The 23487-nt window shown below is 38.8% G+C and overlaps 3 long non-coding RNA genes and 1 pseudogene across 15 annotated transcripts in view; 2 read left to right on the plus strand and 2 right to left on the minus strand.

Annotated features, from left to right (window-relative positions):
* Positions 1 to 23487, minus strand: part of LOC146475118 (uncharacterized) — a 79528-nt gene that overhangs the window by 6280 nt on the left and 49761 nt on the right. For 5 of the 13 annotated variants that reach the window (XR_014865949.1, XR_014865947.1, XR_014865946.1 and 2 more), the window contains exons 2-3: positions 21224 to 21278; positions 1908 to 2125 (exon numbers count right to left, since the gene is read on the minus strand). The exons of 1 other annotated variant lie outside the window; for it this stretch is intronic. This is a non-coding gene — a long non-coding RNA (uncharacterized LOC146475118). Of the gene's footprint in view, positions 1 to 1907; positions 2126 to 8588; positions 8724 to 17116; positions 17465 to 17506; positions 17748 to 21223; positions 21279 to 23487 lie in introns of those variants that run through there. 7 more of the 13 variants (XR_014865962.1, XR_014865960.1, XR_014865961.1 and 4 more) reach the window with 3 other exon arrangements.
* LOC146475119 (uncharacterized) overlaps positions 1 to 23487 on the minus strand; it is a 91055-nt gene that overhangs the window by 1117 nt on the left and 66451 nt on the right. The window lies entirely within an intron of this gene.
* Positions 10688 to 11170, plus strand: LOC146475120 (uncharacterized). The gene is made up of 2 exons (XR_014865932.1): positions 10688 to 10996; positions 11104 to 11170. It is a non-coding gene; the product is annotated as an uncharacterized LOC146475120 (long non-coding RNA).
* Positions 12038 to 13686, plus strand: LOC146475121 (uncharacterized; annotated as a pseudogene).

A 23487-nucleotide genomic window follows, 5' to 3' on the forward strand; every position in this document is an offset into this window, starting at 1 on the left:
TAATACCTTTAGATTTAGATAATTTATTTGCTGTTAAGGATATATGCGATTTCCAGGTCAAATTGTCATCTAATAAAACACCCAAAAACATGGTCTCAGAAACACGAAGGATAGGCTGCCCATTTATGAAAACTTGAAATTCAAAGATTGCTTCTTTTGCCAAGGCTTGAATAACATAAAATTAGTCTTGGCTAAATTCAAGGAGAGCCGGTTTGCTGCAAACCAGGTTGACAATTTGTTTAATTCAGTCTCTATTTAATGTGTTAATTAGGTAAACAGGATCATTATGGGAGATAAATAGGTTTGTATCATCAGCAAACAAGATTGCATCAAGCAGGGAAGCATTGTTCAAATCATTAACATACAGGATAAAAAATAAGGGACCAAGAATGGAACCTTGAGGCACCCCACAGGAAATCCCCTGTGGGGCAGATCTAACGTTATTAAATTCGACAAATTGTGTCCTTTCAGAAAAATAACTTTTGACCCATTCTAGTGCCAGACCAGGGATCCCATAATGATTGAGTTTGTCAAAAAGAATGTCGTGATTTACCGTATCGAACGCTTTCGAAAGATCTAGGAATACTCCAATGGCATGTTCTTTTCTATCAAATGCAGAAGAAATTTTGTCACACAAATCAATAAGCGCAAGACTAGGAGAGCGATTTTTTCTAAAGCCATATTGATTATCACATAAGATATCGGAGTCATTGAGATAATTTTTAATACGGTTTTAAATTATTCGTTCCAAAAACTTTGAAAAGCACGGAAGAACAGAAATAGGTCTGTAGTTGCTGAAGAGAGCTTTGTCACCTGATTTAAAAATAGGTACGACACGAGCAATTATCAATTCATCCGTCAATATATCCAAACGAGCGGTTTGAATGCGCTTCGGTTAAGGAGTTCTGTTTGGACTTTGCCTATAAAAATATTGGCGAAAGCAACTGCCATTTTTGTTCCCATGGCAGTTCCGTGTGTTTGTAGGTAAATTTTACCACAGAACTGGAATGAGTTTTTTTGAACTCTAAGGCCTAGCGCTTTTTCCAAGAACCGGAGGTTGATCATTATAAAAAGTGTTGTATGCTCTGCATACTGTTTGGATTCCCTCCTCCTGCGGTATGTTAGTATAAAGGCTCGTTGTTCTTTTTTCCTTTTTACCTTTATTTTTATTTTATTTATTTATTCATTTATTTATTTATTTATTTATTTATTGTATCTTAATTTTTACTTTTTTTTCGTTTTCCGGAATATCGACGGCCGTTTTCATCGCCTCTTAAATTCTGGAAGGCGTGTAAACGCTGGTTTTGAAATTGTTATATGCAAGATGTTTGTGAGAACAGATTAGAAATATAAGCATTATCCTAATTTAGTGTCGTCGAATACAGAGATGGGGCGTTCAAGGCTGAGTGCTGTAAGATTTGTATTGCTTCGTTCCCTCTGACTTTAAAACTCGTATTAGTGACTTTTTAGTATACCCTTATTAAAGGCATAGAATTGCATGCCAGCGTACTTGTTCGACTCTTACTAATTTTATTTTTATGTTTTTAAAAACCTGACCACAGGTAGGCCATAGGGTGGGCCATGGCCTTCACCACATGGCCTACCCCACGTTTTGTCCACACCCTTTCGAACAGGTATTCATCCATTCGCCGTCAGTAAGGTTCAAGCAAGAAATTAAAAACGTTAAGTTTTCTTGCGGTCTTCTTCCTTTTATCACAAGTAAGGCTTATATCAGTTATTGTTAATATGTAAAAATTAACTTTCAGTAAATTTGAACCACTACAAAGCATTAACCACTTTTATTTTTACGTATGCAAACAATCTCACGACAGAGTTTCACATAAAATACTTGTACGATTATCTGATCAGCTTGTTTCCTACACAATTTAAACAAGAGTTATTTCGATGAGATTTACTGACTTATTCTACAGGAAGATTTAACGGAATTTCAACTCTGATAGGGCAGTCATAATTTTACGTTATCCATCTACAATTTCTTTTGCTCCTGCTTCCGTGAGGTGCCAAGCGGTGAAGACTCCCGTCTTCGACTTATTGGGCACCTTTTCCAGAATGGCAAATGCAACAGGCAAATTTTCCTGGATGTTTGAAGGCATTGGCAGTGGGCCTGACGAAAGCAAAAAGATGGACAGTGATCATGAGTGTGCTGCATTGATTTCTTAACTTTAATGTCATGATGTGCAACTCTACTAATTATTGTCCTGTTAGACTAATTAAACACTACTTTGTGTCTTGAGAAGTGCTTTGATTAACATCGTGAATTTGAAGCCTTTCTTTGGGTCTTAAGGGCCTAATGTCAACAGGGTAGGAAAAGTTAAACACTTTGGTGTAAAGGAAGTTAACGGTTAATCAAGCACGCTACAAACACCAACCCAATTTCCCCTTCGCCTCCCCTTCTTTCACCCTTGCAGGATAGCATGCAACGAAAACGACAGTCAGCACCGTGCGAAATCTGCATGCGGAATATGGTTTGAAATTAAACTGAAAGAGATGCATCCCCCTGAACGAATTCACAGTTCCGTAAAGTGTGGATGGCTTTGATAAATTGTGTTCAAAACAGGCGGCAATTGATGTTGAGAGCGAATCGTTTAAAAGGGGATGAGCGAACTCGCGTTTGTTTTGAGGTACCAAGCTGTTAAGAGTCTGGCTGACGTTTTTGTGTTTTCTCCAGTCGACTTCAATCTTGACTTGCTCCGCTTCTAGCCCTCAAAACTGCACATGCCATCTTACAACTGCATCTCAACAAACTCTCAACTAACTCCAACTATTATCAACTAACTAGAATCTTGAATATTTACAATGATTTAGAAATCTTTGGGTTAAACGATGGAAGTAAACCTAGATATGCTTGCGCGGCCATACAATCCAATAACGGGTATCCAATGTAAACTCGGAAAGTACAACAGTTTTAAAAAACAGAATGTTCACATAAAATGATGTAAGCCAATGGGTTTCAAGCAGTTTAAGGCCTGGGTCAAGGGCGTTTAAGAGGAAAAATGGTTTATCTGAGATAACTTTTACAAACAAATTGAATGACACTGAACTGAAATTTGGCAGATAAAAAGGTCTTATCATTCTTAAAATTTCAAGGCGTAATAAGTGGTGCTGTAGATCAACGTGAACTGAAATTTGGCAGATAAAGAGGTCTTATCATTCTTAAAATTTCAAGGCGTAATAAGTGGTGCTGTAGATCAACGTGGCATGTCACGCGATCGTTTTCGTGAACAAAGCAAAGATTTGACAGGTAGGCGACGGTTTTAAGAGAAAACATCAAACAAAAACGCGTTTCAAATAAAGATCTAAATCACTTCACATTTGGAATGGTCGTCCATGATTCGCCAGGAAAAATTTGTCAGGACAAAGGTCGGAAACATTTATTCAGTTATCTAAAAAAAGAAAACTCGCCACCGTTTCGACGATTTTTTGATCACGTGATGTGTCACGTCAGCAGAGGTCAGCAGAGGTCACGTCAGCAGTCAGCAGAGGTCAGCAGATGTGGCCAGCGACCATTACCTTGTACGATCAACGATCAGGTTAAAGCTCAAAAGAGCACCGTTGACAAAGAGTACCAAGAAGAAGTTTAACACACAGAAGAAGAACAGATTCCAGTAGAAGAGCCAATGACCGAGGAAGGAGACGAAGAAGAAGGAGACGAAGTGGAAAGGAAAAGTGAGATAATGGAGAAAGCTTATGTACAAACGGCAGAAGAGGTCCTAGGGTATAAGAAAAAGAAAAACAAGCCATGGTTAAGCCAGAAAGCTTGGACTCTGATAGGCCAAGCGGCCTTAATCGCCTCAGAAATTGGCATTTCCCGTAGAGAAATGAAATCCACATTTTTGTTCGGCAAAATGTTTGCTCGTATCGATGGAAACCTAATTCCTTTCGTTTTCGAAGGAGCAAATAGGGGCAAATGTGTCGTTAAAAATGCGAAAAAGGTTACGGCCTGGACTAACGAACGTTATCAGATCACTGAATCTTGTGTTCAGGTGCGTAAAACTTGTCTCCGCAAGCGAAAACAAAACAAAAAAGCAATTCTAACTCTAAGAGTCATGTCCTATGTCTTGATTATTTATCACGTCGGCCGTCGCTGTAAGATAACTGATAAAGGAAAAGTCGCCGCTTTTGCTTGTAGCGTTTTCACAACGACTTACTGTATTAGCATAATTCCCAAAGCGTTTAACGGAGTGTACTTTTTTAAACGGTTCCGTTTTCTTTCAAGCGATACTTGTTTTCTACTTCTAGCATTAACGTTTTAAAGCGTTCATTCAAGAGCGAATTTTCACCCGAATTTTCGATAAGCAATCATGAAACTTCGCTATTCTCAACAATATTTCGCTCGAATAGATGTATTCGCCGGCTTTTTGAAGAGTGGCAAGAATTTCCGTTTTCACTGAGACAATACATGTGGTTGCGTTGGTTCCCCGACAATTCGTTAGCGCTTTGTGCTGATAATTTTGCCCGCCACAGGCGCTTCTGCTTCGGCCCAACTTACAGCTTTGCTTGATGAGGTCGACTTCAGTCCCTATTTTGTTTTTCCCATAATAATTAATTAAAGATTACAAAATCGACGTACAACAAACACCGCAGATATCCAACAAAATGGTGATTACTCTGGAACAAGAGACGAGCAGGTGCAAAACTGTGAGATAATTTTCACAGGAGGTGACCGGAAGAAAAAGTGGCTTGCAAAATGAATGGGTAATTTTTAGGCGTTAAGGGATGGTACTAACTTACGGCGGTACTTGCTTGTGTTCCGAGAAATTTTTGTCAAGCGCTGTTTTCTCAAACTTTTAGTCACTTGGAGGAGACACTTTCAAGAGCTACAAATCAACAATGATTTGGCCGCTTTCAGTCAAATTTGGCCAGATGCTAGAAAAATATATAATCAACAAAAACCTGTCGATGAATTCGATAGTTCTAAAACTTTTTCCCTTGAAAGCCATATCCGTGCGTTAACTCCGCATGGTTTCTTGCACTTTTTAAAATTTTTTGCAACTTTTGAACGCAATTGAATTAAGGAGAACCTCGACACGTTTTTTAAGCATGCTTCTGGGATCCTGACGAGGAGAAAGAAAAAAAAAACTTACAAAATATAAAAGTCGTGTTGAGTCGGAACTCTTAAACGACGATCTGGATCTGCAAGTTTGCACTTTTGCGGAAAACCTGGAATTTATTTTTTTGGAAAAGCAATGAAAGCTTTAATTTGATATAGGGTTTTGGGTATCTGTGATGTAACTGAGAGGCGCTTGATCCGTTAAACTGAAGCCACCCCTGAAGGTACACGCTAACCTTAAATTTTCGGCATCAGAGCAAAGTACAGTCAACTCCCGCCTTGCGGACACCTCGCTATTACGGACACCCCGCTATTACGGACAGCAGCAAAATCCCAGGCGAAAGTTATAGACGTTTGACTGAAATAAACTCCCGCTATTACGGACTCTCGCTACTACGGACTTACGGACACTTTATTCGGCAGTGGAACAGACATTACCAAAACATTGGACGTGCTGCAGGCCATAAGGTGGATGGGGACTGCTTGGTCTAAGGTCGAGAACGATACCATTTTCAAATGTTTTGCAGCAGCTGGAATTTCCAGCACTTTCTCAGAAGTAGCTACCGTCAGTACTGTGACAGGAGAGGAGGATCCCTTTGCCGATCTTGATGTCTCGGCCGATGAGGAACTGGAGAATCTTGTCCAACAGGTTGCACCTGGAATTAGAATTAGTGCTTACCTGGAGTCCGATAACGAACTTCCAACCTGTTACAGTCTTCTTAACGAACAACAGCTGCTGGAGGCCATTGGTACTTCTCACGATGTCATGGAAATAGAGAGTGACGACGAAAATGAAATGGAAAAAGAAGATACCCCAGGTGAAGGCGAACGCTCGAACGAAACAACCACTTTGAAAAGTTTCAAGGACGTTTTGGACAGTGTCCAAAACATTTCTGCTTTTTTGATTCATAGAGGAGAGTTTAAGGTTGCTAATGAATTTAGTCTCCTTGGCGACAAAGTGGGGGAAGTTGCAGTTCAAAGGAGAAGTACACAGAGCCGATTGGAACGATATTTTAAGGCAATGTGATAGCTGATGCAATCAATAGCTGATGTTCAGGTTTTTCCTCGAAAATAATTTTTTGTAGAAATGTAGATTACTGTACTTCGGTACAGTAGGAAACCAAAACGATGCATGTGTGGACATTGCTGCAACATACGATGATTGTTTTTTACGTACTTAGAAGAACTACTGTGCACAAACTCAAAGGGTACGTAACTCCTGTTCTGTTAAGTTCTGTTCTGTTTGTAAATAAAGTTCTGACGCTCTTTAGTTGCAACAACGGCTCTGAAAAAGGTACTGGAGTTAATAAAAAAAAACCACATGTGACCCCCTTCTGTAAATATGGTTTAAAAGAAAAATTTTCTCCCTCCCCGCTTTTACGGACTCCCGCTATTACGGATACCAAATCGCGGTCCCGAGGGTGTCCGCTATAACGGGAGTTGACTGTGATCTCTATTCCAATTACACAAATATGTCTTAAAAACACCGGCAGAAAGCGACCTGGGAACACAGGAAAATTTTGACGTATTTTGCTTGAATTAATGTAAGTTCTCGTTCGGTTTCCCTAGCTGCATGTTTAGATCACAAGATAAACATGACGGTCACAAGCTATTACATCACACTAGTAATATAACTCAACCAAACAAGGAAATTCTATTTCCCAACTATATACATGGTGGGCACTTTCATTCTTCGGTAGAGAACATCTGTTAAATTACGTCTTCATGTGTCAGGAATGTGAAACACAGCAAAGCTGCATATGGTCAACATTTGTAGCAAGAACACTTTGCCCAAGAATTGCCGAAAATAGATTTTCAATATCATTTTATAGCTATAGATTTCCGGTAATATTTCCCCCACCGTATGTAAAAAGATTAACTATTTTAAGTTTCTGGGAAAGAAGAAAGCCGCCGCAAAAGCATTGTTGACAATCAGTGGCCAAAGTGCTTGCGCTTTATTGCCATGCAAAATTTTTCACAAAACTTTTAAGCCTTTTAAGAGAGAGACGACACTATAAAAAATATATGTTATAAGAACTTGTCGTAGTTTAATGAAACTTTACGTTTAAATCGATACAAGAAACACCTTTCACAGAAGGACTGAAGTGTCAAGATAATTTGTTTGTAAGTCATGCGTCTAGGCGTGTGGAAAGCAAAGGAGTAAGAGGTTGACGCGACTTACATCGGATGATTTTCATTGACCAATCAGATTGGAGAACCATTGTACCAGATGTTTTCTCCAAAGACAAACATCTGGGCACGAGAATAGACAGTGACTGAAAAGATACCTGTGTTGTTTGAGTTCTGTTTTGCGGCTATGCTGACTTCATAAATGCTTCTTAAAGAGTGTAACCTATTTTCAGTGTCACTTTAACAGCCAAAGAACATATTTGTACAGACGTAAACGACAAAATAATGGCTTAGTTTTGTAACCAATAACCCAACTAGGGCGCAGAAACTAGTGTCATTTATCTTTGGATGCTAATGGTTAGGATGGAAATGGATTGCAACTTGAAAAAATTAACTAGTGCTCTCAAGCCTCTCTTGTGTATCTTGGAAAAAAAGCATAAACCTTTTCAAAGTTTATTCTTGTGCAGAGAATTTATTACAGTTTTTCGGCCCTCGCTGCTCCAAGTGCAATTTCGCGTGTCAGTTTCGACAAACTAGATTCAGCAAAATCTACAGAATAGTGCCCTTTTAAGGCCCGTTTAGTTACCGGAAATGGTTTTAATTTTTCAGTTGCTCTTTAACAGAAAAAGAGGTCAAATGCAAACTAAAAAAAAAACGTCAGAAAGCCACATGCAAAAACAATTGATAGTCATAAATATGAACTCATAATTTGAAATAAGCCAATGTTTGGGACAAGGCTCCATTCAGTGTATCCACCTTTCAGGACGCAAGCGTATTCTAAATATCGATGATTTGAGAGTTATTGGCTTTCAACTAACGTTATTTTTGGTCCGTTTAATTTTGGGATACGACTTAGCTATTGCCCTGGCATAGCTCGCGAACACTTCTACTCCTATTTTTTCTCTTTATTCCCATTTATGTAATCAGGCGAGAGCACCAGTCAGGAATATTCAGGTCGTAGAAATTTTATAGGAAACAGAGACAGTTCTTCCTAAACTAATGAAGTTGGCGGTTTGTCGAGCATCCTGGAGTTTAAAATTGTTTTCTAAAACACTTTTATCGTTCCTTGACGAGAAAGAACTACTTCAGTCCCATGCTACTTTCCTTTTAGGTACAAAAACGCCGAGGCCATGAAGTCAAGTTTTTCTTCACTGTACAATCAAAATTCTCAAAGCGATTCGTTCCCGATAAGAAACTATAATATTTCCTTTACCTTTGTCATCAGTCGACTCGGAATGCTCCTCCATCACTTGGAGTGGAGTCTTGTCCTACGCAAAAGAAATGTTGAAAATGTTATGAGAGGTAAATACTTGTAACGAGAAAAGAAGATGAACAGTGGAGACTTTCTGAACAGTTGAACGTATTTACATTAACAATCATTATGTACCTCGCCTTTCATAGACATTGTAGCAAAACGCACTACTCTGCAGAAAACGTCAGTGTTGGTTGACTGTTACACGCTGAACACAACTGCTCGAACATTAAACGAAGCAAGAAAATTTATTTAGAAGTCTGTGTACAGTGGTGAGATCAAATTTCTTGTTATTTGACATATCATGAGACTTACTGTGTCACAATTGTTTTGCTTGTGACACGCTGGGGATTGTTTTAGTCAAATTCGGCCAAGAAGTTTCTTCTCCTTAGGGTTTTATTGTACGAATCTCAATTTTTGCAGCCGGACACTGAAAACAACGGTTTCTTTACAACTTAGTCAATTCGGATTTTTGAATTTTATTTTATTTTTTTAGGTAAAAATACGTCATCAATTAGGCGCGAAATTTTTTTTAGAGCTTCGACATGGTCAGTCACATTTTTTTAAACGCACATACCTTAAGGATTACAAAACTGAAAAAAGATATCTAAACTGGATCAAACGTTTTAGGCTTCTGAAGTTTGAATTTTCCGCCATTTTTTTTTTATTAAAAAATAGCCTTAAATTGAACGAGTAACTTCCCATAACTCTTGACTCCAATCTTTCAGATTTGTTATTCTCTTTCCCGCCAAATTGATGACGTCATTTACCGTTAGAAAAATGAAATTCAAAAATCCGAATCTGCCAAGTTAAAAAGGAAACATTGTTTTGTCTGGTTGCAAAGTTTGAGTTTGCTAGCAAAAAACCCCAAGGGGGAAAAACTTTTTGGCCGAATTTGACTAAAAAAATCCCCAGCGTGGAAGTTGTGTGATCACTACGTCTATTTCACATGTCCAGAACATGATCACAGTTTCTTTCTCCTTGTAATAGCAATTGTTTTGTAATCCCTGAGGTCATGAGAATTAAGGATATAATCACCTAAGGCGATTTTCTTGATATTTGAATAACGTCTACCTAGTAATTTTATTATTAAAGTATGGCGACAAGACGAGAGAATTTTGTTCTTTAATCAGTTAGGCCTTCAAGGGTTAAGCTCGCGGCACCATTGCGTGCCCAAACGTCTATTTTCATTCAAGCTAAATTGTGCCATGACATAAACACCAAACCGCCAAGAAACATGTGATAAGAATACAAAAAAAGTTTGAATCCTTTTTGAAACTTTTTTGTCCTTTAGTGAAAAAAGGAACAGCCTTAAAACCCCATACCCAAGTTTGACGAAGGTTTAAATTTGGTGTTGTATATTACGTCATGAAACTTTTAGTGTCTATTTCACGTAGGTTTTCTGGCTCAGGACAAAAATAAAATTCGAATATAATAATGTTTTAAAGTAGTCGCGAGATCTGACATTTCAACTGGATTACTTTAAGTTGTTATCACGTTATAATTTTGCAACAGAACAAATACAATGAAAAGTACATTATCCGGCCTAGGTACCAAGTATATCTAGATGAGACGCCATGTGAACATTCCACATGTCGCTGGGAACGAGTGAACTTGACTCAGCACTAGAAAACACTGTCATTTGATGTTGAATGGAGTGCTGCGTGGCAAATGCTCCCTGACCTCAAATGATCACCAAATATTGTGTGTCACTCAACACATTGTAACACTTGCCAAACATATGGTTATGGATTGGTGCAATGAATATTCGTCGTCCGGCATGAGTCATCAGATCTCCAGCGATATAGGTAATTTCGTGTGTCGGGGAGAAAAATGGCACAGTAAAGATCGCCTCCAGGTTAGAACTCTGCTTTGTTATCAATGAATTGAATAATAAAACAAATGTCCTGATTAGTATTTCGGAATTTCCCCTGTTTTTGGCCAACTCGGCCGCTAATTATCAGGTGAAACTCCGCGTGATTTGGCAGTATAATTATTAATTAGTCGCTTGACCAAATTTGCTTTCTTCAGGTGATGGACTTTGAATTTCCAACGACTTGACTCCATTCCTATGATAAGAAGAAACTAAGTGTGTTTTTGAAAATATATTTCAGAGTAGTTAAGGGGAATTCAAATAGTATCCGCACTGAACTGAAAGCCTCGGCAAAACGTTCATACATTGTAAGTTGTAAAACATATCCACTATGTGTAGTCCAGCAATTATTAGATATGCTAATGTGTCACGTTCCTGACAAGAACAATGCACTTTAGAAACACTCAGGGACTATTTGTTCTTTTATGTTTGTAGCTTTGTTTTATTGATTGCATGATTACCGAATATCCGTTTTTTGGCTAGCCGCACAAAGCTTTTTTCATTATTATTTCCTTTACGTCAAAGACATGTATTAAGATCCTTTTTTTGTAAGCACGTTTCTCAGTTGCGAGGAGTTTTCAAACTGTAAGGAGTTCACGGAGCTATTTCTAACGGAGTCTCTAAGAGAACGTGGAGTAACTTGTTCTCAACCCCGGAGTCAAGATCAGACGTAAGTTACGCTTGTAAAATTCCATGTATTTTTTCCTTTCGTTTTTTACGGCGTTGAATTCGTAGTTTTTCCGTTTCTTTAGACTTAGACAATTGTATTCTTTTTAGTTTTCACCGCAAGTGTTGTAAATAGACGGCTCAGCCTGATCCTAATAAACGCATTAGTCTTGCTGCCCTTGCCGTGTACTTCACTGTGGTTGACCTGGCGAACTCCAGTACACAACACCCCGTGTCTGCGGTACTGGGAACGCGACATAATGAATGCTTTAACTTTGTTGGAAAACCAATTGTTACGTAATTGAAGGTTTTTCCTTCCACAGCGCGCTCATTCATTGGCTAGTTCATGGTCACATGTATAGTAGCACGAGGGTGGAGGGTCCAACCATTTACACTGAACATCCGGGAACAGTGCCAATGATACGGGTTTTCCCCGTGAAAGCGGTACGCCTTGTCCGATTGTTAAGTAACTGAAGGGATTTTCCCTCCACAGCGCGCGCATTCATTGGCTAGTTCATGGTGACGTGTACAATAGCTCGAGGGTAGAGAGTTTAACCATTTACACTGAACATCCGGATGGAATGAAACGCTGTCAATTTTAAAATTTAGTTATGGTGCATCTCATTTAATTAAAATATTTCTAGATTAAATACAGGGAGAAAACTCTTATTCACCTCCTAAGTAATGATTATATACAAAAGTTTGCTCACTGCTTGGAATAAAGTTTCCAAATTGTAAAACAACGTTAATCGACTTCCGGTTGCCGTCCGTGGCTCATGTACGTCTGTGCTTAAGTCCCTTAATGGTAACGACGGAACTTTGGAAACTACTTGGAAGGCAACGTGGCCTTCCCGAAGATAAAGTTTTACATTTTTGCGGTATCTGCAGAATGGTAGTAGAATAGTGATGAACACAAGTAGACGGCCAGCCCGTTGTGCAATGATAGATCAAGTGGCAGCTATTTTATCATTATACTAATATAAAATAGCTTATATAAATTAAAAAAAGAAATTAGGAAACCCCCGCCCTCAAGATTAAAAGAGCTATGACTACCACTAGAGCGATCAAAACATTTGTTGGTAATACTAAAATCAAATCCCAAGTATTTTGGAGACAGATCGTTTTAAGTTGCTGCACCCAACCTTTGGATCGCTCTACCTGATAGGAATAGATCCATTCCATGAATCCTATCACTAAATGAATTCAAGAAGGAGATAAAAACAGTTAATTTTAGAGAGGCTTTTTATTCATGACCTGTTTTATATATATATTTTAAAACTATGTTGATGTTTTATTCTAGTTTTTAAGCCAAAGATTAGATTAGATTAGATTTTATTATCACTAGTGTAAATTTTCAATGTGATTTCCGTTTTAATGCTATCTTATTTTAAAGCGCCATGAGCTATGGATATGGCGCTATATAAATATTATTATTATTATTATTATTATTATAGATTTTTTTGAATAGTATGTTGACGAAAAAGTTGAGGAATGGGTTACACAAGTAACCTGCAGACTGGCAGAATTCGCTACAACACAGCCTCAATCTAGTTATGCAGCCTTTGTGTTTGGATTAAGGCAACGTTGGACATATTTTTTAAGATCTCTGCCAGACATAGCCCCTTTTCTTGAACCGCTAGAGCGTGCCATAGCGGATTTGCTTGTGCCTGTTATCACCGAGCATGTTACCACACAGGAAGAACGGGACCTTTTAGAACTCCCAGTTCGCTCAGGCGGGCTTGGGCTAGTTAATCCAGCCAGAACCGCATTACAAGATTATGAGGCGTCTGTTAAGATCACAGGCCCTCTTGTGCGGCAAATTATCAAGCAAGCCCATGAGCCACCAGATGAGACGGAAATTAAGACTTTGCAAGCGAGTGCACGAAGAGAAAAAGATGATTTGTTGAAGTTGCAGTGTAAGCAGGTGAGGGAATCCTTGCCTAGCAAAACTGAACGCGCGGTAGAGCTAGCTACGGAGAAAGGAGCCTCGAATTGGTTGACAATGATCCCGATAAAGGAGATGAATTTTAACTTGAACAAAAGAGAATTCAGAGATGCAATCAAACTGGGAGATCGCTGACCTACCGGCCATGTGGCCCCCCGGCATGGGGGGGGGGGGGGGGCTGATTATTCAGAGGCACAATGAGATTAGGGACTTAGAAGTGGAAATGTTGCGCACGATTGGCACCGACGTAGACATAGAGCCAGTCCTTCAGGGGATCACTGGGGAAGAGTTAAATAGAGGCCCAAACAAAGCGCCTGATGCCCGACTAGATGTTCACGCTCGCGGGTTTTGGGACAGATAGCAATCTGCTTTTTTCGATGTTCGGGTGTGCCACCCAAAAGCAGATTCGTATCGAGAACTGTCTCCGAAACAGATATTCCAACTACACGAAAATGAGAAGGAGAGGCAATACAGCAGGTGGGTTTTGGAAGTGGAGCACGGGTCATTCACACCACTAGTTTTTACAAGCAGAGGTGGAATGGCAGATGAATGCAAGAGATTCCACAGCCGCCTTGCAGAGCAACTTGCGTTAAAGAAAGGAGATGACTACGCTACAACCATTTCTTGGATAAGGGCGAAGGTATCCTTTGCCATTCTACGATCAGCCTTCCTGTGTCTTAGAGGAACCAGGAGAAAGACAAGAGTAGCCAATATGTCTGGCATCGGAAAGTGCGCAAGCCAGAATTTAAGTAGTGACTTTTTTGTCAGTCTGAAGTATTTTTAGATAGTCCTTCTTTATTTATTTTTTATTAACTTTTCGCCTAATGTCATGCTTAAAGGTCTATTTTTATTCGACCTAAATCGCACCATAAAATAAACACCAAACCGCGCCAAGAAAGGTGTGATAAGAACACAAGAAAATTTTAATACCCTTTTGAAACGTGCTTTGTCCTTTGGTGAAAAAAGGAACGGCGTTTAAACTCCTACACCAATTTTGAAGAAAAGTTTAACTTTGGTGTTGTATATATCGTAATGAAACTTTCAGTGTCTATTTCACGTTGATCTTCTGGCTCAGGATAAAAATAAAATTTGAATATAATAACGTTTTAAAGTATTCGTGAAGTCTGACAGTTTGAATTGTTATCACGTTTTAATTTTGCTACAGATCAAATACAATGGAAGGTCCATCATCTGGCTTCGGATCCAAGGAGAGTTTAATCTTTTACACTGAACATCCGGAAAGAATGACGTTTACGGCAAACGGCAAACGGGAGATGTGACCACGTGACCATGTTTATCCTATATTTGCCGCTTGCTTATTAAAGTTTTCCTGTCAAATCGAGTTGTTTTGTTTGCATTAGCATCAAAGGCCAGAATTAGTTTGCACTATTCTCATCTTTGTACTCTTTATTTCAAGAAAACGTAAACGCAAATCTCACGTTATCCCTTTTCCGTAAACGCGATTGTTAATCTCTCTAATGACACGGTCTTTTCCCGTGAAAGCGGTTTGGCTAGTCCGATTGTTACGTAACTGAAGGTTTTTTCCCTGTAGAGCGCGCACATTCACTGGCTAGTTCGTGGTCACATGTACAATAGAACGAGGGTGGAGAGTTTAACCATTTACACAGAACATCCAGGAAACATTGCCAATACGGGCTTTCCCCGTGAAAGCAGTACGCCAAGTCCGATTGTTACGTAACTGAAACTTTTTATTTCTCTCTACAGCGCGCGTATTCATCGGCTAGGTCATGGTCACATGTACAATACCACGAGGGTGGAGAGTTTAACCATTTACACTAAACATTCGGATGGAATGGAACGCTGCCAATTTTAAAATTTATTTAAACCGGCATTAATTAACACTGGTCAATTAATACACCCCCCCCCCCCCCCTGCTTAAGGCGACTTTGATATTTTGATACCCAATGTAAGTGAGCCAATCGGAATACTCTGTTCGACCAGGCTCCTGGTTCGACTGAGTAATAAAAATAATCCTTGGTGAGAGATTTGAAGGGTTATACTGACGTTTCCTTTGTACATAAACTGCAAATGGTTGTTGGTTCCAATTGCATATATGTATACGAAAATCGGGACAGTGGACGAAAGATAATAAGTGAGAGAACATTGTTGTTATTTGAGCAGCTTTGGATAAGCAGTTGCGAACAGAAAGCCTGAACAAAATAATCAAGATTGAAGGGAATTCTAATCTATGACCTGTGCGATACTGGTGCATTGCCTACCAATTGAGCTAATTATATGTCATATTTTCTTTGGTGAACTAAAACCACAAGTCACAGACGAAATGGAGACTTCGTTTTCAAAAATGGGGGAATTCGATTACAAAGCAAAAACTTACAACAGTGTTAGTTCCTAAACTATATATTTATTCAACAGATGACCAGATAAACGTTTGGTTTGTTACTGATCACGTACAGTCACGTGTTTTACATCGCGGAAAACTGATAAGAATGTAAGTACAGTACTGAGTCAACTCTCGTTATAGCGAGACTCCCCCGTAATAGCGGAGTGTGGGGATCAAAAGAAGTGGAGGCCTGGGGCTTGAGATTATAGTAATTTATGAGTTAATTGGCGACCCAAAATATCTTGTAAGACTTGACAAGCTTACAAACAGTGATGAATCTGCTAAGCATTCATTGAGAATGTAAGATGAGGACTTGGTCTCTCCAAAACAGTCTGGAAGGAAAAAGCATATTAAAGCTGAAGAAAAAACGCAGAGTCTGTTCTACAGCCACTAAAGAGATGATTGCGAAAATAAACATTCCAGAAATCTTACCCAAGCCAATCAACGCTTGGGTTGGGTATTTGAAGGCCTACGGTCGCGAAGCGTTGATAGACTGATTTAAAATGGACCGCATGCTTAGAATTCCTTTAGTCGCTGACTTTGCTACAGATCATAAATTGAAACCAACCTGGAGGACTTGTGCTCCGCTTTTCTTGAAGGGAATTTGACGAATGAAGCCCAAACTCGGCCACGACATGGCTAAATATGTAGTAAGTCTGAGGCCGTTGAAGAAAAGGAAAGAAGTTTTCAAATTTTGGGACAATTCCGGTTTGAAGTAGCGACCTATAGCGGTCGCCGGCGGCTTGTTGCCTGCCTATTCTCCCCTTTTCTAGTACCGGCCTTCGGCTGGCAACACTGTTTAACAGTAAACGCGCCAGAGAAAGGTTTCTACGGCTAGGAATGGCAAAAAATCACCACGCGTGACTCAATCAACATTTCCTTGAAACTTTTTTTCAACATAAAGGGAAAAGGCGACTTTAAATATCTTCACTCGGTAAAAAAAATTCTACCGATCGTGTCGCGTGAATATTAACATGGTCTCAAGTTCCAAACAGTAATTACACCGCACAAACAGAGGGTGGTCTGCCTGTAGTCTCAGATCATTTATTATTCGTACGTTTAGCTTAGTTTGCCCGTCCCCACCCACCCATGGCAGCTGTAATTTCCACGAATGGAAGTACATTTAACTGCCCGGATATGGCCCAACACTATACTTTCAGTTCGCGTGTTTCATTGTGTATGAGATGGATTAAGTTTTGAATAAAAAAACCTATCTTCCAAAAAGATATTAAGGTATCTCTGACTTCATCCAAGTTAAAGTCGGTCTTTTCAATGATGAGGCTCTAATGTCACTGTAGCTACTCCGCCAACAAGCCGCAGTCGTTGTTCAAAAATTAATGATTTCGTGTAAATTAATACAGATCGTCCTGCATATCTGAAAATATATTAATCAAAATTTCTTAACAATGGGGCTCCGCGCGGGCGCCTTCGGTGCACGCGCAGCTCCGCTAATATATTAACAATCGTGTGACAGAACTGTTTTAAATATCGAATGTTCGTGTTCAGCAGACCGAAAGGGGTCATTTTTTATTTTTCATTTCATCACTTCTTTTAAAGTCTTTAAGACTTCAAGGTAACTTCCAACACCATTTGAACGGGATCTGGATTATTCTGACTGGCTCAACTGCAATTATTGCAAAGTAAAGGAATACTTTCTGTGTACAAGAGTTAGAACAGGGGTTCATCCATTCGCAGTCAGTAGGGTTCAAGCAAGAAATTTAAAATGTTTAGACCTCTTCTAGCCTTCCTTCTTTTATCACCAATAAGGGTTATGTTAGTTACTTTATGTAAAAACGGCTTTCAGTAAATATGAATCATTTCCAAGCATTAATAATTTTTATTTTTACACATGCAGACAATGTAATGACAGAGATCCACATAAAATACTTGTACGATTATCCGGTCAGCTTGTTTCCTAGATACGCTTGTTTACATAACATGACGATTTACACAAGAATTTTTCGATGAGATATACTGACTTATTTTCGGGAAGATTCAACGTATTATAAACTCTTGTAGGACAGCCATAATTTTACGTTATCCAAGTACTGTTTCAGTGCTAGTGCGATCTGTCTGAAAAGTGTAAGATTGATATCTCCACTTATCAGGCATCGCAAATGCAGCTGGCAAATTTTCCTGGATGTTTGAAGGCATTGGCAGTGGGTCTGGCGAAAGTAAAAAGATGGAGAGAGATCGTGAGTGTGCTACATTGGATTTTTCAATTTCAATGTCATAGTGTGCTACCTGAGGTTCTAAGACAACTAATTATTGTCCTGAGCGGATTTCAATTGAGTGTCGAAAGTAATTTCGCAATTGCTTTGGTTTTTCTTTACTTCGCTCTGTAACTGGCCAGCAAAACACGTGCCACCCTCTCAGCAAAACCAATCGCCCATATCTCGCACGCGTTTTCCCACGTTCTGGCGTCGGATATGAGGGTATATTTGCAGCCTGGCAAATGAATGGGAATGGGAATGAATTGGGAATGATGACACATGCATACTCGGAAACTGAAAAGAAATCCGAGTGCTCCTATCATTCCGATTACTAGTTCGGATGCTCTACCACCGAGCTACAGGAGACTCGTTGGAGCTAAGGACATTAAACTAGGTGCATGGGACAGGCATCCTGCATACTGCTAGGATTTGAATGTCGAACGTGTGGGATATGAAATAAATGTGATGGTATATTTCCAGCCTGGAGAGTGAATGAGAATGATTTATTATTCTAGAAAGTGACACAGGCATACTCGGAAGAAAGAAATCCAAGTGTTCCTATCAGTCAAACCTAAGACCTCCCGATTACTAGTTCGGATGTCATAGAATTGTAAACCGCCAGTAGACTTGATATGTGCGGTATATAAGAAATTATGAGTGACACCAGAGGAAACAACCTTCTACAACAATTGCAATTTATTATAAGAGAAGACACTTTTTACAATATTAGTTACCCACAATTAGCAAGGGCTATTCGAGGTGGGTAGCATGGATAGTTGTTTACATGCTCAAAAGGAAAAGAAAGTTAACAACAGAAAATGAATTAATTAAACAAAGAGAAAAAGAATTAAATAGGAAAATAAATGAACAAATAAATCACTTAAATGACTAATTATTATTTAGAAAGTTGTCTAATGTTTGACCTTCTGAGGACAATTAGTGAAAATAAGATCAATTCAAGTACAGGAAAAGTCACTACCACGAGTGGGATCATTGATGAGCTGCTGCAGGCCATAAACATCAGTAATGTTACGTAGAAAATTAGCATTATGATCTAAATTAGACGTAGCTAAGTTACAATTCATATCGCCCATTAGGTAAAATTCAGCATTTTCTGCATCGAGTTTACCGACGAGTGATTCAAAGTGAGCAAAACTTTCAGTTGAGGAATTGAGTGGCCTATACCATGTTGCCACTAGAACAGGCCAAGACCTGGGTTTCCGAATTTCAAGACATACGTTCAGTCTAGTTCAGGAATGTTTAGATTAGAGCGTAGCGTATAATTAATGTTGGTTGATGAATAATGATGAATTTTTTTAAGACCGACCGCATTTGATGTTAAGAGCGAATCGTTTAAAAGGGGATCAGCGAACTTGCGTTTTGTTTTGAGGTACCAAGCTGTTAAGACTCTCAGGCTGACATTTTCCCATTTTACTCCCGAGTCGAGTTGACTTGCTCCCGACTTCTAGTAATCAAAACTGCACATGCCATCTTACAACTGCAACTCAACAAACTCTCAACTACTGAACTCCGACTATTCTCAACTAACTAGAATCTTGAATATTTGCAATGATTTAGAAATATCTGGGTTAAACGATCGAAGTAAATCTAACTATGCTTCGGAAGCGGCCTTAATCGCCACAGAATTTCGGATTTAGTCGTAAAGAAGTGAAATCCACAGTTCTGTTCGGCAAAAAATTTGCTCGAAATTTCGCATCGATGGAAAATTAATTAGTTTCGTTTTCGAAGGGGCAAATGTGTCATTAAAATCTCAATTCCAATGACACAAATATGTTTTTTTTTTCACTTTTTTTTAATTATTATTATTAGCCTAAGACAATACAACATTTACTGTACTACGCACTACTTATAGTACTTTCAAAGTTACAATACTTACAGTGTTCGCAATACTTACAACATCTTACAATATTTCACTTAACTTATATTATTTATAGTGCTTACAACAGAACACATACATTTAATAGAGAAAAAGAAGCCAAAAAGATAGATAATTATATAATAAATAAATAAATAAATAAATAAATAAATAAATAAATAAATGAATATACAAGATGAATGAAAAAAAAAAACGTTTAGGTAAGTTAAAACAACTAAAGAGGGGGTCTTTGTAGCAAATATATTTATAGAGAGAGGAAAGTTATCTTAGATTCTCACTTTTCCATTGTAAATTTAGGTTCGTTAAAAACTGCAAAAAGCTAGGGTGTGACTCAGTCATTTTGCATGCATATAAATATTTCTTTGTGAAAAGAAGCAACAAATCTACAATTGTCTGCCAAAATGGGGTGTGATCGTCGGTTCTCTAAACTTAATGAAAGTTTTCTAGGAACATTTTGCACACCTCATTTCTAACATTTGAGGCGAGTTACAGTTTATGTTATGTTGTTCTCCATGTTTCCCAAAGGAATGGGTTTCTTTTTACAATTAATGTTTACTTTAAAAGAAGTGTAGTTTTCTAAATACCTTCATGTGTAGCATATTCTTTGTGAAAAGAAGCAACAAATCTAGTTGGCGGCGCAGGTTTCGGTGCACAGTGGGCGAGATTGTATAATTTTGAAATAGAAATTGCTCGTTCGACAAATTTATTTGTGTGTTTTCTGATACATTGAACCAGGATATTACTTTTTGATAGAACTTAATGCTAACGGGACATTCCAAAAAAGTGTGTTCCAATGAATCAGCGTTTTGACACTGTAAGCAGGTATCGCCATCGTCACAAATATGTTTTTAGAAGACCAGAAAGCGAACTGGGAACACAGGAAAAATTGGACGTGTTTTTCTTGAATTAATGTAAGTTCTCGTTCGGTTCCCCTGCATGTTTGGATCACAAGATCAACATGACGGTCACAGGGTAAAAAGTTATTGTTCAGTAGAGAACATTCAATCGGTAAAATCCGTTTTCATTTGCCCCTGAGGAATGTGACACTGCACAACTACGTATGCTCAATATTTTTAGCAAAAAGACTTTGCCCAAGAATTGCCTAAGATAGAATTTTCAAGATTAATTTATTGCTATAAATTTCCGTGATACCATATGAAGACAAAAAAAATCAACGATTTTCAGTTTTGGGTAGAAAAGAAAGGCGTCGCTTAGGTTTTGTTGACAGTGGTGGCCAAAGTTCGCGCGCTATATTGCAAGCAAAAATTTTTCTCAAACGTTTAGCGACAATTTTTGACTTTCGGCAAATCTCTTTACTTTAAATTTGACCGCTTGCTCTATCTGTTTTGCGACTATGCTTCTTAACTGCTTCTTAAAGGGGCAGTGTTGCCTAATTTTAGTGTCACTTTGAACAGCAAAACCTGATATTTGTACAGACGTAAACTTCAAAATAATGTTTCAGAGTTTTGCTAACAATAACCCTACTAGCCACAGAAGCTGGCATCATTTATCCTTGGCTGCAGATGGTTAGGATGGAAACGGATTGCAACCAGTGTTTCAGGTTCCTCCTACGTATCTTTGAAATAATGGCTAAAGCCTTTTTCTAGTTTATTCAGTCTTGCTCAGAGACTCGCATCCCCGATATCATCATTCGATACTTTTCCCCAATATTGATTCAATACTTTTCCCCGATACTCCAAGAGCGTTTTCGTGTTTGTGAAGCAGTCCAAAGTCAAATATTTGAACAGTTTAGACATAAATACAGCAAAATCTCCGTGAAAGTGCTATTGTTAGTTATTGCATATTTCCTTTACCTTTGTCATCAGTTGATTCGGAATGTTCCTCCATCGCTTGGAGTGGGGCCTTGTCCTGCGCCAAAGACATTGAAATTGTTATTAGAGGTAAGTATCTTGCAACGAGAAAACAAGATGAAAGTTGTTTCTTTAAACAGAGGAGTTTTCTTGAATAGTTAAAAGACACCCTTATGACGACATCATAATGGGATTTTATGTCAAGGCATTTCATAATGGTTTGCAGGCCAAGGCGGCAGGGTCCAAGCCTATCTTATTTCCAGCCAATCAGAATTTAGGGCGTTCCGGACTATATTATTCTTAGGGGCGCTTTTCCATGTGCTCGCCCCCTTTCGATCGCTCACCATCACGTCGTTCACATCGCTGGTTTAAACCAATTTTCATCATCTTTCCACCACCTCCCCTTCCGCCTGCCTGCGAATTACTTCCTACTGTGTTTCTCTTTCTTGTCCTAGTGGGTGGCGGTTTTTTCCCCCACCTTTTGCTGAAGAGATATTTAGTTTATTATATATTGGCAGATCTTGAAAATAAAGTTCGTCACCTTTGGTGGCCAAATTTTCTCCAACCAAATCCGACTCTGTGTTTATCTCCTCAGCAAACAAGTGTGATTAGAACACAAGAAAATTTTGAAACTTTTTCAAACGGGCTTTGTCTTTTGGTTAAAAAAAAAATAACAGCCTTCAAACTCCTACACCAATTTTGACGAAGATTTAAATTTGGTGTTGTATATCACGTCATGAAACTTTCAGTGTCTCTTTCACGTCGGTCTTTTGTCTCAGGACAAAAAATAAAATTCTAATATAATAACCTTTTAAAGTAGTCGTGAGAACTGACATTTCAAGCGATTTAAATTTAAATTGTTATCACGTTTTAATTTAACAGAACAAATACAATGAAAGGTACGTCATCCGGCCTCGGATCCAATTATTTATCACCGCCTATCCGTAGATGGGACGCTATGTAAGCATTTTGCATGTTGCGGACTGAGAGTGCACTTGATTCAGCACTAAAAAACACTGCAAATTGATGTTGAATTGATGTTGAATGGAGTGCTACGTCGCAAATGATCCTTGACCTCAAATGATCACCAAATATTGAGTGTCTCTCTACCCATTGTAACACTTGTCAAATATGGTCATGGACTGGTGCACTGAATATCCGTCGTCCGCATTGAGTCAACAGAGTATTAAGCGGACCCCATATTAAACTGACACCCTCTATTCAGTCTATTAAGCGGACAGCAGCAGAAGTCCCATCTTTTTGCCCCACATTTACTGTAAAAAATACCTGTATTTAATGGACACCTCTATTAAGCGGACGCGGACACCTTAAGCTTGACTTTTAAGGTCCTCTCTATTGTTAAAAACCTGTATTACGGGAAACTGCAAAAATGATGCATGTTTTTTGTCCACGTTATTGGTCATTTAACCTAACACTTTGCCGACAAAAAGATCCGTCACATCTTTGTGGGCACTTAACAAACAGGAAATACTATCTCTGTTGGCAGCCTGATTAACAAAAAGTGATCAAGTTAGTAAAACGTGACCCCACCGACAAAACATTTGTGTGGCAAACAGGAAATTCTTGTACTTAGAAACATGTCTGTAAAACTAATTACACAATACAAATCCTTCATCGATTTCTGTCTTAACCAGTTACATGAAAACGAGTTCCCTCGAAAAATGTACTCGGAGGGTAGCTCCTACCCCAGCTACCCTGAGAGCAGTGGTTTCTCCACCGGACACTACGCTACGAAAGGGAGAGAAACTCTTTCGTAGTGTAGCGTCCGGTGGAGACACCACTGCTCGCAGGGTAGCTATAGGTAGCCCCAAACGATACCCATCGATTTGCTTACCAACTTTTTAGTAATTGTCGTTTTTCCTGGGTTAGTTGGACGCTTTAAAGCCTCGATAAACACATGGCGATGAGCTTTGGGACTCGCTCAACTACTTCCATAAGATCTGTTATTTCGTTTGGGTGTTCAATAGGTTTTTCTGTTGGTGAATAAAACCGATCTGGTTTTCGGTTTGCCAAACACCTTTCAGTTCACGGGAATGGTATTTGACTCTTTCAAGTCCTTTAATACTAAGGAATATTAATATGACTCTTTGCGAATTCTAAGGTCCCTGTTTTCAGCGGACACCCTGTATTAAGCGGACACTAGGTTTGGCTGTACGTAATTTCTTGTGTCGGGGAGAAAAATGCAAAATAAAGATCGCCTGCAGCTTTTCTGCGTGACAGAAATGTTTTTTTTTTAAACTATCGAA

This window comes from Pavona decussata, unplaced genomic scaffold (genome assembly GCF_977016875.1).
Source record: "Pavona decussata unplaced genomic scaffold, jaPavDecu1.1 SCAFFOLD_85, whole genome shotgun sequence".
In the NCBI taxonomy this organism is placed as follows: Eukaryota; Metazoa; Cnidaria; class Anthozoa; order Scleractinia; family Agariciidae; genus Pavona; species Pavona decussata.